Source organism: Notothenia rossii (assembly GCF_949606895.1).
Source record: "Notothenia rossii genome assembly, chromosome: 1".
Classification (NCBI taxonomy): Eukaryota; Metazoa; Chordata; class Actinopteri; order Perciformes; family Nototheniidae; genus Notothenia; species Notothenia rossii.
This window is the reverse complement of record NC_136912.1, coordinates 54747855-54759056: the sequence shown is the minus strand read 5'-3', so window position 1 is coordinate 54759056 and position 11202 is coordinate 54747855.

Here is an 11202-nt window from a genome sequence, read left to right as displayed (position 1 = left end):
AGCCCCCACCCCCCATGTTGCCTATGCTGTATGATGCAAACTCTTTGTTTAAAACGAATTGACCATCGGAATGTGTAGTAAGTCTCCCAAGGGGGATGGTCACATTCCACAACTCTCCCCCCCTCCTGTGATCTCCCAACCCCCAGTCTGTAGGTTTGTGTTCGCATATTTCAGTGTTCATTTTGGCAGCTGTTTTTGATTTAGTCTTAGTCTTTAGACGAAAATGGTTATTAGTTTTAGTCACATTTTAGTCATTCATATCCTTTGTAGTTTTAGTCTAGTTTTAGTCGACGAAAACTCAAAACGTTTTAGTCAACTTTTAGTCTATGAAAAATTACATTTTAGTCAACCTTTAGTCAAAATGTGTCTCTACAGTATACTCTCTGAACGCTCCGTCCCCGGCAGATCACCGTGTCCGCTGCCGCTGCAGCATGTCTGTTAGGCCCCGCCCCCCGCACACAGAAAGACACAGGGAGATCGCTCTTCTGGAGTGAAGAGAGCGGAAATAATGATATTGCAAGTTAGAAACGTAAGATGCATTTTGACAGACAAGATGGACACTTGGGGGAAAATATGCTGCATTTTGAATGTCTGATAGTGCACCATTAACACCTTAGTCCCGTCTCGTCTCGCCAACAAAAACTAAATATACATTTCGTCATAGTTTTCGTTATCAAGAATCTATTTTTAGCTCGTCATCGTCTCGTCTTAGTCATGTAAAAAAGGTTGTTGACGAGCATTTTTCGTCATAGTTTTCGTTGACGAAATTAACACTGGCATATTTAAACTGTCGCACTTTCTGTTGTTTCTATCGCGCATTGCCGGTATGAAAGGGTCTTTCCGGGAAATATCAAACATTTAATAAAAGTGAAAAACAATGAACAAGACTTAACGTATTAATAATAATTAATTATATTTATTCCGTTTGGTTGTAGGATTTTTGACTTTTTGTTCTCTGCAGCAGAGAGCTAAGCACTGTCAGACCGAACCTAACCCTGAAAAGTATTATCGTCTGAAATTAATCATTATGTTATTCATATTAAATACATGTAAGTATTTTTACAACTTGTATTTAGAAATACTCTGTTTTAATTATTGATGCATAAATGTGTTCATCCATTCAATGTGGCATCTGCTATAATGGGGTTAATGTATGATATTACTTAATACAATACATTATAATATATGATATGATAATTATATTTTAGTTTTATTCATTTCTTATTTCATAGTTTCTCATTATTATTATTTTTATTTGTATCGCTCATCTTATTTTTGATTTTATTAATCTGTGTTAATCTCTGCTATCCTGTTTTTCACTCTTACCCTGTTGCTGTTTGAACTACTGAATTTCCCCACGGGGATTAATAAAGGTCCATCTTATCTTATCTTAATGTATAAATTGCAGAGGAGGGAGTAAGTCCTACATGTGCAGGTCATGAGCAAGTCTCAAGTCTTGACCTACAAGTATCAAGCAAGTCCCAAGTCACTGTGGTGAGAGTCAAGCAACTCAAGTCAAGTCATTGCTCAGGTCAAGCAAGTCAAGTCAAGTCATACGAAATTCTGATGAATAAGCCCAGTTTCCGCATTTAAATCAGTTAAAAGACATTGGTTATGAAAATGGATTCAACCCACATTATGATCTTCATTACATACACAATTAATCATTTGAAATCTATTTTAGACCAATGACAATCATATTAAATTCATATTAACCAGAGAACTGTAGAAAATATAGCTAGGATTCAAAAAGTCAAAAAGGCAGAATTCCAGGTAAGAAAATCATATATGGCATTTGCCCTTACACATATTTAATTTAAATTTCTGTTAACACTAGAACCGCCAACAGCGTCAGCACCTACATAGATATCATTTTCAAACCATTTAATTCATAATTTCCTTATAAACTAAGCAGGACGATTTAAAACTCACTTAATTGGGTTAATTTAGAAATGGCTTCAGTTTATCATCATAACAGATCAAAAAGTTCAGATTCATTTTACAATAAATCAAGGAATGATGCACTCCTACAAACAAAAACAACATAATTAAAACATTTAAACAAACTACTAAAAGTAGAAGAACTAAATTATTCAAAAGTTTCCAGTAACTTCTGATAATAACACAGGGGAAATAAATGAGGCATCTATTTTCCTCTCTCTCTCTCCTGACAGCCCGTCAGTATCAGGGTTAGTCAAAATGAATCCCTTGGCGGTTCTAGTGTTCATTTACCCCGTTTTGTCTTCTCTTTGCTTAATCGATTTGAAACCAAGTCTAACGTAGCTTAAACTTAACGTTAGCTTTCTAGATAACACAAAACAGTCACGTAGCCTACCTTTCTCTGTGTTTTTTTTTTGTAGTGACGAATGAAGTTGGATGTTGTGGTGGTCCTGTCACTGATCTTTATGCTGCAGACCCTGAATACCGCTGTTCTCTTCTTATTAGCGTCATCGACAAAATAATCCTTGAATCCAAACTTAACTATTTTTGGAGTAAAGCCAGTCGCTGCCATGTTAACTGACACTCCTGCCATCTAGTGGGTTGCCAGGTTTGCGCGCATGGCGTTATAATCACGTTTTTCGAAAAAACTAAACGTAATAATAACCCACCACAAAAACAAACGCAAATATTTAATTTTAAACAGGCAAGTCCTTTCAAGTCATCTGTCTCAAGCTTAAAGCAAGTCTCAAGTCAAAAAATATGCGAATCAAGTCTGACTCGAGTCAAGTCATGTGACTCGAGTCCCCACCTCTGATAAATGTATTTACTTCAATCTACTGTACTGTGTAAAAACACCCCAACAATATTACAAAAAATATACTGCATAAAGCAAACTATATACTTTATTTGATCTAAAATATTGATGTTTTTTCATTATAGTAGCCTGTGAAAACCATAACAAATAAGTGATTAAATGCTACAGTATTCAGCAAACACAACTGCAGAGCTGCAAACATTGCAAACAGACTAAGTTCTACAACACCCAGTTGTCTTTGTGTATTTGTGAATGAAGCGCCATCTCATGGTTAAATCCTGTAATTGAACAAATGGGGAAATTTGGCAACGCCCTCTAGCAGTTTGGCAACACCCCCAGCCACTGGGATCCGCTGGTCTTTTGACTGGGACACACCCATGTGAGTCCTATCTGGAGTACTACATCTGTACAGATAAATATTAAGCCCGACAAAGTACTTAACGTCTAATATATTGCTTTCCTGCAATGTTAACTGTTTAAGCATTTATTTGTTTATTATTTGTTTATTATTAAACTGATATTATACATATGTATTATACTCTTATAAGATGTATGTAGATAGTATAAGAAATGTGCAGAATGACAGTTTAATGGTGGAGGTATACACAAATATTGATAGATGTCTTGTAATGCACTGTTGAGGAACCTGCGACCCAAGTTTTTCATTCATTGCATAACTACACCATAGGTGTGTATAATATGATAGTCAATAAACCTTAGCTTAGAAAATCTTGAAATCTTGAAAAGGGTGTACAAACTAGTCATTATATACAGTCTTTAATGAACTATTAGTAGAGAATAACGAGTAATGAATATACTTTATAGGGATCCTAATATCTAACAATAAAATAATAAAATCCAATAACGTTCTTCAACCACCAGGTGTCCCTTTCTATCAGCTCCTCACCGTTATGGTGTAAATACAGCCTATCTACCAATTGGATCAAATATAAAAGTCAGCTAAATTAGTGTTGATACTGCGAGGAGACGTATTGTGTGAAAAGAAATGTAAGATGTTGTTTAATTGCTTATATATTTATGATCCATGTGACGTTTTCAGTTTTGGCGGCAGTTCTCCTGTTTGTCTAGAAGTCTTCTCAGCAGGGCTCTATAAATAGATAATTACGGCAGATATGTAATAGTTAATGCAGCCGAGACGTGTATTACAATGCCGTTATGTGATGACTTTCAAAGAGAAAAGCAAGCACACTCGGAATAAAGTATTATTTTATTTTTAAAAAACGTTTTCAGATTTCACATCACATGAACACCAAATCCCAGCATGCATTGCGGCTAAACCATCCAATCATCGAGCTGAGGATCTTGCCCGTCTGTTTCCGGTTTCGTTTATCATCAATGTATTTTGTTATACACACATTCATTCACATTTACATTTTAATTTGCATTAAAGTATTTCGTGAGGCCTTCTAAAATGTTTTTAAATATAACTACGGTTGTAGTTGAAGTGGTTTGTAAATTAAAATGAACCAAAGCTGTTGCCTGGCAACTCAATCGCACAACGTCACGTCCGTTAATTCCACATCCACACCTATGATCCACACGCATGGCATCGATTTAATACATTAATGTAGCCTTTGTTTCTGCTAAAAGAGGTGTCGACCAGCTGGGGAAACAAGAAAATTGGCGTAATCGAGTGTGACTATTAAAATATAAATCATTACGTCGGGGTAGCATTTGCTTGGCATTTCCGGTTATTTCTCCACTGGTTAACTTGGGTTAACAATACTGTGTAAATGTCACGTTTGAAGGGACGAAATCGTGATATCTTCACGTCTCCCAGCATGGTAAATCGTCACATGTTCATGTATTGCCGTGATACCAGGTTGGTAACAGAATACATGTAACGGCGTTACGTAATCAGAATACAAAAATCAAGTGTATTCAGCTGGCGTTACATTTGAAAAACGAGTAATCTGATTACAGTTACTTTCGTAAACCTGAAGTGAATACATTTTGGAATACTTATTGGAATTATTGGTGGAAAAGTTTCCTCACAAAATGTAATAATCATTACCGGCAGAACTGTGTGCACACTGTACAGTGCTGCAGCATGTCTGTGAGCAAGAGAGAGATGCAGCGTGTCTGTGAGGCCCCGCCCCCGCACGCAGATGAGAGAGAGAGATCTCTTTTAAAATATATTGAAAGTTAGAAACGGAGATGAAAACAAAATGTGCAAGAAAACGTTTATGTAGCATTTCTTTATTGTCTAAATGACATTTATAACGGGATCAAATCAAAGTGAATGGCCTGCTGCTGCTGAATGCATGGGGTAAGTGACTGGAAAAAGTTTTAAAAGTTATTACATCGTTTCAGATAATAATAATAAATAATAATGATAATTCATTCTATTTAGGGGTGCCTTTCAAAGCACCCAAGGACACCTTACAATTCATAACATATTCTAAGGAAAGGTTTTAAGACAGTACAAAGAATGCAGTCCGGGTGATGTTTTTTATGTGGGGTGCAGATGCCCAGAAGAAAAATCTGGCCCACCCAATTTTTTACAGGCCCACCCTAAAGTACATTTCTGCCTACGCTACTGGTCCATACAGATGTTGTTTTAGCACTGTTAAAGAGCTAAAGATAAAGGAGAATTTAGTCATAATTATTGGTCCTGAAATTTGAGTGTATACAAGCTTCATTATAAAGATGGCTCGATTCAGACGAGTGAAGGCAGGAGCTGCGTGATTGTATTTCTTCACTTCTTTGTATGATGTCCTTTTGTTGTTCTGTTGTTTATGTTTTTATGTTTTCATGTGGAACCTACTGCTGCAGGTCTACCTTGAAAAAGAGATCATTGATCTCAATGGGATTTTACCTGGATAAATAAAGGTTTTGAATTGAATTGACTTCTCTCACTCACTATTTCCCTTTTTAATGGTAAAACAAAGACATGGTAAAACAAAGACATGAAGACCTTTAGTGTGAAGCACAGGCATTAACAGTTTATTTATATATATATATATATCTATATATAGATATATATATATCTATATATATATATATCTATATATTAATGCTGTCAAAATTATCACGTTCACGGCGGTAATTCATTTTTTGAATTAATTGCGTTAAAATATTTAACGCATTGAACGCATAATGCAGAATGGTCCGCCCCATACATGCCACCAGTGGCAGCGCCAGGGTATGGCTGGGGTAAGCTACACCCATACCAAGAAATGGCTTAGCTCCACCATGAAAAATTATGTTAAAGTAAGCAAAATAAAGTCCGCCAACTCGTGCCGAGAATTGCACAGACAGCAGTTAGTAAGATTGATTTCAGTAGCCACTTGTCTGGAAATACCAAAGACCAGAAACGGTTTTCAAAACTTTTGTCACGTAGTGATCGTCTTCTCAATAGAACATCTTTGATAATGTCTTCTGGCCAATCAGAATCAAGATAACGGCGTGGTGTTGTTGCAGGAAGTCCCGACGGATAATACTTTTTCTGTAGTACAGGGGTGCACATAACTGGTACGCAGGTTATGTGCGTAATCTGAAATGCGTACCGTCACTTGTGTCACAAAGCGCATTTGCGTACCGACGTACTTGCGAAGCTTTTCCAGAAGGCGGTTAGATCACAGGTGTCATGCATAGCCGTGGGAACATGTTTCAAATGGGGGGTGCTGTGGGGATGACACCAGGGCTGGTTCTGACCAATGTGCTGCTTGGCAAGATTTTAGCTGGCAATGAAAAACCTCTACAAAAGACCAATACACTGCAAAAAGAGAAATATATTGACATGGTGGACAGCTTATATAACAAGGCTTCAAATTTATTATATATTATAACATGTTTTAATTGGGGGGGTGGACTTCACATCCTCTAGGGGGGTCCGGGGGGACTCCCCCTGGAAGATTTTTTTTAACATTTTAAAGTAAAATGCTTCAATTTGGTGCACTTTAAGCGCCCAATTAGAGACTGATCTAGGGGGTACTACTCTAAAAACACCTTTATGAAAAAGATCGTTTTGTATTTTATTAATCAAATAAGTAGGTATGTGAACATTTCCAATAACCTACCATAGCCAATAACAAATACATGTAACTTATTTTATTTGTGTTGTTCATTCATATCTTATTTTACCAGTAAACATTTATTTATTTATGTATATTTTAAAATCTCTCCAGTTTTAAACAATATTTTTGGTTTACTGTCCTATAGTATACATTGGAATGATTTCAAACCTGTTTTTATTTATCCCAATAATTATAAAGGTGTGCCTTGGAAATATTTGTTTACATAAATTGTGATCAAAACGTTTGAGACCCACTGAGATAACTTAGACTAAAGTTAACTATCTAAGCCCTCAGAGTCCTTTACCTCACTGAGCCTCTCAGTCTGACAGGACAGAACACGCCCTCCACATTATTGTAGAAACAGCTTCTTATATCCGTTAGCGCAACAGAAGCTAACAACAATCCCCGCCGGTACCGCGGTATCCCCTCTCTCTATCTCTCTGACTTTGGCTGTGAGCTGCGTGCGCCTGCTCAGCCAACATCCCCCACTTTCATCACTTACAGCGCCCATCGTACAGGGCAAATGGAAAATGTAACCGGGGTGAAAAGGGTGTTATCTTTACTTAATTATGATCGTTGTTACATCAAGGCTGAAAATTCGTTTTTTTTTTAATTATATCTTGTGGAAGTGCAGATCCCCTGTCCTCCACCAGGGGGTGCTGCAGCACCCTCAGCACCCCTACTTCCCACGGCCCTGGTGTCATGATTCTTGTGTTGTATCACGTTTTTAGTTTTGTTTGTCTGGTAGTGGGTGTTTTGCTTTTCTCCTTGTCATGTTTTCCTCCCTGTGTATTGTCTGGCCTTTCCCCCTGTGTTTCATGTCTGTCGTTAGTCTCCATGGTGTGTCTAATTTCCTGATTGTTTTCATCTATCACCCTTTCTGTGTCTCCTGTGCTCATCAGTGTCAGCCCCGCCCCTGATTGTTCCAACCTGTGTCTTGTTACTCTGTGTTTAAATTCCCCAGTCTCCCAGTGTTCAGTGTCAGTTCGTTATTGCCTATGGTCATGGTCAGGTCTAGTTTCCTTGTCCTGTCCTCATGTCAGAACTCTGCTCATCAGTTTTTGATTCTCTTGACACATACTTGATTCATGCTCCTGAAAACATTTTGTAAATTTTGTTCCTCACATTGTGAGCGTTTTTTTGTTGAGCCTTATTGAAACTCTTTATTTTTGTGATCTCGCAAAGACTGTTTTTTCTTTTTGTACATCCTTTTGGCAGACTTTATCTCTGGCTCCCGGCAGGCCCGGCTCCAGGATGAAATGACAGAGGGGGCTGTGAAAAAATCAGAGGGGGCGATTTTTTTTTCACAAAAACGAAAAATACTGGCAATGTAATGAATTGACACACCAAGCTTTTTTCCTTCTCTACAATCTCTTTGTTTCTTTATTTTTATTCCGGATTTACCCCTGTCATTCTGTTATTTTCCTCTGATCTTTAATAACAGATAGTAGATCGTTGATAGATAGATGGCTGCACTTTGGTTAACAGACTAACATTGATTTCCTCAATTTATAAATTGACAGGCTCTGTAATTATACCACAACCTTTACTCCTCTATCACTTAACTCGTCTTCCTATACAGATTTACTTACTATCTACTCTAGTCATGTCAGGATTAAAGAACAATTATTTTCAGGATTGAATGTTCAAACCAAGGCCTAAAACCTGGCAGTTCATAAGAAAGTGACCAATATATAAACCAAATGTAATGTAATGTTTGGATAAAATGCTACACCAAATGGACAAACACAGATTAAAAATACAAATATAGTCCCCTGGTTTGTCTCTAGAGTCTAACTGCCATGAGCAAAATCAAATCAATGTTCCAAAATCCGCCACTAGATGTCGCTCATTGTACCAATACAGTTTATATAATACACAACATATTATTATTATAGTAAAAGGGCTCGCTTTAGTAAAAACCTGATCCATACAGGCAGCCCTAAATAATAACAAGTAACCATCATGTGTGGTGCTGTCTGTCTTATTTTTTGTTGATTAAATGAATGTCCCCTTGGGGACAATACATCTAAACTAATTGAATATTCAATCCCACACATGACGATTGAAAACATAAATTCGTAATTTACCTCGTTTAAAGCACTTTTGTTGTAATATTATGGATTTAGTTGACACTACTAGCCGAGTTTCTTTTGTCCAATATATCGTGGGAAGGTACATTGAATTAGAAGTAGAAGAAGAAGAAGAAGTAGGTAGAAGAAGAAGTAATTGAAGAAGAAATACGCTAACGCTGCAAAAGGCACAACATTGCTACTCTGTTTTGGCTTGCTCGAGCAAGGGTACTGTCATCCACACTGGACAACATGGCGCCTCTGTTTGGCTTGGCTATTGTTGCTCCTGCTGCCACCCGTTTTTCGCTGTTTTTATCTGTCATGTTTGTTGTCATAACCTCACCTCTAAATGGATGTATCTCTGCTGCAATGGTTTATGACCAATGGTCCTTGTTCCGGATTAAAGCGTCCATGGAAAGACCCTTTGACTCCCGGGAGGGCTACCGACAAACTTTTCCGCCACCGTTTGTGTGTTCCTCCTCCTCACCTGAGTACCGGCTTCTCTTCGCAAACTGGCGTCCAGGTAAGCCAGGGAAGAAATCCAGGAGAAGGGGTTGCCGAGGTGGCGTACAGGTATCGAGGAGGCGAGCTTTTCGGGCTGATGGTCCTGGGTCCAGTCGCCATGAACATACTCGCTGGTTGCGACCGATTTCCCTCCAGGACATGGCCGCGGATGCTCCACTGATCCCCCAGTCATGGATTTATTCACCTGTCACACACGTTTCTCCGCCCTGGCCGCTCGTGGATGGGATTATGGACCCGTCTTTGGTGTTTCGCCGGACTGTTCTGCCCGACCAGAGAAGGACTGCCCGGCCTCGCTGGAGTTCCTGTCATCGCAACAGGTGCCTGCTGTCAGTCCCTCTACAGTCAGCTGTGGCCACAGCTGATCTGTCAGTGCCGATCCGGATGGCATTATTGAACGCTCGTTCCATCTCCAACAAATCCCTGACTCTTAATGAACTCTTTTCGAGTGAGAACATGGATTTTATGTTCCTTGTTGAAACGTGGCAGAGGGACAAGGACTATTTTCACTTAAAGGAGCTCTGTCCTCCCGGCTGCTCTGTGATCGGGTCGCCTCGCATGGAACGCCGTGGTGGGGGACTCGCTGTTGTGCATCGCGACAGCAAACTGTGCAGACTGGTAAATTCCGAGTCTTTCTCTTCCTTTGAGTCCCAGATGATCAGAGTTGGGACTTTAAACACATTTTATTGTGTTTTAATTTACCGTCCTCCTGGCACAGTGAGTACCTTCCTTAATGATTTCACAGACTTGTTATCTTCCATTATTAAACTGGAGAGGGTCCTAATCATTGGAGATTTTAACATTCACGTTGATGATGTCTCTTGTAACACAGCTACTGACTTTTTATCCATCACTGACTCTTTTAACTTCACCCAACATGTCAGTGGACCAACACATACAAAGGGCCATACTCTGGACCTTGTTTTTTCACTTGGCCTAGATGTTGGGAATGTGCAGGTGGAGGACCTTCATGTCAGTGATCATAGCTGTGTGCTTTTTAATTTAAACTTTGCTGTAAACCCTCCTCCTTTTAAAAGAAAAGCCCGAAGGCGGATTTTAAATCAGGAGGTTGCAGATGATTTCTCTGCTTTGTTTGAGCCACTCATAGGCCTACTGATGGGAATAAATCATCCTGATGATTTTATCCAGAGTTTTAATAGCCACTGTTTGGCTATTTTAGATAAAGTTTCATTGGTGAAATCCAGCTGTGCAACAGTAATTCTGCCTCACCCCTGGATAAATGACTCCATCCGCTCCTTTAGGACAATTTGTCGAAAAGCAGAACGTCTCTGGAAGTCGACACAATTAGAGGTCCACAGACTCCACCTAAGGGAACTTAGAGCCTCTTTTAATGATATGCTGAGGAATGCTAGGACCCAGTACTTCACCCAAATAATATCATCAAATAAAAAAAATCCCAGAGTCTTGTTTGACACAATTAACTCTCTTGTCTCGCCTGCTGTCCCCCAAATTCCTGTGTACTGTAAAACAGACAGCAATGAATTTCTTAGATATTTTGTAAATAAAATCAGAGACATCAGGGAGAACATTTCACCACAGTCTTCTCTAAACTCTGTTGATGAAATGCCCCCACCCTGTACTTGGTCCTCTTTTAACCCGGTGACTCTCCAGGATATCACTGCTCTGCTTCTAAAAATGAAACCCTCCTCAGCTCCTACTGACATCATTCCTACTAAGCTGCTTTTAACAGTCTTCAATTTGATCGGCCCCGCTGTTGTATATTTGATGAATCTTTCACTTTCAACTGGTGTGGTTCCAACCTTTTTTAAACATGCAGTTGTTGAACCTGCAC